Genomic DNA, 3,694 nt, shown 5'->3' with positions numbered 1-3,694 from the left:
AACCTCACGCACAACGGGTCACCGCTGGCGCGCGGCTCGCCGGCGGGGTCTCCAGAGAACAGGGGCTGGGGGCGGCTAGGAAAGGGGGCGATGCATTGTGGGACTTGTAGTCCGTGCTCCTGGGCCGCGGGGCACGCTGGGCATCGTAGTCCCGGACCTCACGGATTTGAAGCGGTGCTTGCTGGGAAGGATGCCGCCCAGTTGCTAGGTAACCGGAGCCGGCTCCCGAGGTGGAGCGGAGTGGTTCCGGAGCTGCCCGACTCAGGCGCTGTTCCAGACCCACCTCCCCAGGCGGCCTGGCCCGAGTGCACCCCCAGCCCCGCCCGCGCTTTCCTGAGCGCCTTCCTAGTGGGCCCGCTGCTCCAGCCGCATGGCTCCCCAGCTGTTGCCTTGTCGATGGTGCGGTCAGCGTCACGGCCACGATGCCCCTTGCGCGCCTGGGACAGCCCTCGCGTCTGGCCTCTCCCGGCCGAGGCGCCGCCGTGGGCTCGGCATCCCGGCCACACCTCGAGTTTTCTCTTGGCAGGCCCGCCTCTCCGCCCACTCTGCACAGGGAGCGTGGGCCTCGCTGGGAGCGACCGACGGCAGCTGTTTTCCACCCGTCGTGGCAGGGGGCCAGCTGTTCTCGCGCCGTCACCCTGGCCCAGGGACTGGAGTCACAGGATTTGCCCGAGTCATAGGACCCAAGCCTCCGGGAAAGAGCCCTCGGCCGCCAGAAGCCGCCGGCAGCCGCGGACTCCAGCCGGCGGGGCGGTCCGGCGGCCGGCGGTCGTTCTTCTGCGGGACGCTGGCGCCCGAGAAGGGCGCAGACCTGCTCACGCGGGGGACGCAGTGTTTGGGTGCAGGCCGGCCGCGCACTAACGCGGCCCTGCGCCCCCTGGGAAACGGCCACACGGCGCGGCCGAGCGCAGTGACCACGTGACCCGCAGCCCCCCACCCCACCCCCCGGGGGGGGCTGTCCAAGAGACCGGAAAAGGCGCGCGCCGAACGCGCGCCTGCGCGATCCCAGCAGGGTCGACCTCCGGAAGAAAACGGCCCGTTGTTTTAGCCGCAGAGGGGCTTCGTTCAGGGGCCGCAGAGCAGACCGGGAGGGACGTCCCCTCCTGGCGAAAGAGGGTCCCGGGAATGGAAGTCCATTGCAGGAAAGCGCGTGGCCGCCGTGTCCCGGTGCCCGCTGGGCTTGTTGGGCGAGGAGGAAGCCTTCCTCCGGCCGGCGTGGTAGAGACGCCTGTTGCTGGGAATTCATGGCGTCTTCTGTCGCGTCTGTAGGCGACGCCTCTTCCGTTGGGGTGTCCGGAGGGCCGCTCCTGCAGGCCTGCCGGCTCCATTGAAATGAGGCTGCTTTTTTCCGCTTTCGCAGCAGCATTACTCATGGCAGCCCAAAACAGGGACCGGGCGCTGTCCACCACCCTTGAGCGGGCGCACGAAGGTGTGCGACCATGCCGCGGGAAGTTACTTGGCCACAAAAGGAAGTAGCGACACAGGCTACAACACGCGCGAACTTGGAAAACACTGTGCTAAGTGGAAGGGGCCGGTCACAGAAGACTGCGCAGGCTACGATCTGTTCGTGCGAAGTGTCCAGAACAGGCAAACGCGTGCGGACAGTGAGAGCACGAGTGGCGGCCAGGGCCTGGGGAAGGGACACGGGGAGCGCCTGCCAGAGGATCCCGGGTTCCTTTTCAGGGCCAGATGTTCTAAAACGGACCGCCGAGGGGGCACATATCTGTGCATACACTCGAAACTCATGAGCTGTGCACTCTAAATGGGTAGATTGTATGTATAGCATGTGAATTACACATCCATCAAGCTGTTAAAACATACGTGTAAAAGAATGTTTGTGGGGACTTCCCGCCCGCCCGCCAGGCCCGCCCCGCATGGGGTGTGGCTGTGATGGGGCCCAGAGTCCCAGCCCCTGACCACCACCTGGGGCTCAGGGCCAGGAAACGCGGGCTCCAGGAGGTGGGGCCTTCCGGGGCCTGCTGCTGCCCTCTGCCTGCCCTTGGGCCCGCTCCCTGCCCCGGGGCCGCAGCGTCACGCTCCTAGGGTTGCCAGGGTGGTCCAGAGTGGCCTGGCAGCCAGCTTCCCTGTGGCCAATCTCCAGTGTGTGCACGAGGGAGTGGCGGCGAGGCTGCAGAGCACAGACGGAGGTGGACCCCGGGGTTCATCCTGAGGGCCACAGGGAGTCGCGATGAGGTCGGCGTCAACGGGCTGCACTGTGGGGGAACCAGCAGTCCCCATGTCCTGGGAAGTGACCCACGAGCAACAAGTGCCCAGAGCAAGCCGGCTCCTGGCCACCAAGTCTTTGCAGCAACACCCCCGTGGGCCTGAGCCATCCTTCAGGGCCCCTCTGCTCCCACCCCAGCTGTGCGGGCGCTCAGGTTCCGGGCTGACTAGGCGCAATTGGGATCCATTCCTGGTTGTGGGTCTTTCTGCCAAACTGCACCCAGTGCCGTCCTCCCAAGGCGGCGCGGGACCAAGGCGGCCTCTCCAGGGCGCAGAGGCCCGGCAGGGCGACCTCGGTTCCCCTGGGGTATCTGGAGCGCCTGGGGTTTATTCAGGTCCTGCCGTCCTGGGGGCGGGGCCTGGGTGAGACGGACAGGGACACGGAATGGGAGGGTCCGTTGTGGGCGGGGAGGGGCGGGGCCTGGTGGGACCCACAGATGTCGGGCGGGAGTGGGGAGTCCGTTGTGGGCGTGGCCGGAGTGGGCCCCGCGTAGGGCGGGAGGGACCAACCCGGATCACTGCCTGGCGCCCTCTACCTGGCGAGCTGACCCCAGTTAATCAATCGCCATGGAGCTCTGGCCTTGTACTTGCGAGAGTCCCCGAGGCTTTAGAAATGTCAACTATAGTATCTTCACACTCCCTTGAGTCCTGTCCTCGTCTCTGGTTTAGAGACAGGAAGGGTGGCGATCCCCGCGCCCAGCTCCTTCTGCCCTCCTGGATCCCGGAGCCTCTCTCCGGAACACCCCGCACTCCCGCACCAGCCCCCTCGCACTCCGCAGTGAGCCTTCCCCCTGCGGCTTCGCACTTGGGGCCTGGTATCTGGGTCTCACCTCCACCGGCCCCTGTCCTGACCACTACCCTTCGCCCTGGCTGCAGCCCTGCTCACCCCTATCCTTCAGACACGCATGGGCGGGCAGGGTCCACTGGCGATTTTGGAGACTGGCGAGGGGGAGTGGAGTGGGCGCTGGAAGGCCTGTGGTTTTGGCTCAAGTGGTCGGGTGGCAGGTGAGAGGAGTTAGCAGAGAGCTTTGAGGACACGGGATGTGACTTGTGTGGAGGTCTGGGGGGAGGCAGGGCGGGGGGGCGGGGGAGGGCTGTCCACACAGCAGGCCTCACTGGTCCCACCTGGGGAAGGTGGCAGAGGCCCTGACCTTCCTCTGCAGAGGGGACGAGCGCCAGAAGCCCAAGGGCACCAGGGGGAGGCAAGGGCTCTAAAGGTGTCTGATTCTGGCCTTCCTCAGGGTCAGGCTCACGTGGACATGACCTGGCCTCAGATCCCAAGGTTTCCTTAGGCCTGCAGGACACATTCATGCTGCTAAACAGTGGGAATGCTTGCTAAACATGCCGGGCAATCTGCAAATCTGTGAAGGAACAATGCCCGCGACTTCCACTGCTTCGGTAAGTGTGTAAAGGTGAATGTATCACAAGAAACCCCACCCTCCGCCCGCACACCTGCCATCTGGGCGCTGGC

This window comes from Phyllostomus hastatus, unplaced genomic scaffold, assembly GCF_019186645.2.
Source record: "Phyllostomus hastatus isolate PE091 unplaced genomic scaffold, TTU_PhHast_1.1 phas_scaffold_443, whole genome shotgun sequence".
Lineage (NCBI taxonomy): Eukaryota > Metazoa > Chordata > Mammalia > Chiroptera > Phyllostomidae > Phyllostomus > Phyllostomus hastatus.
The sequence above is the reverse complement of the archived record's forward strand: the minus strand, read 5'-3'. Positions refer to the sequence as shown.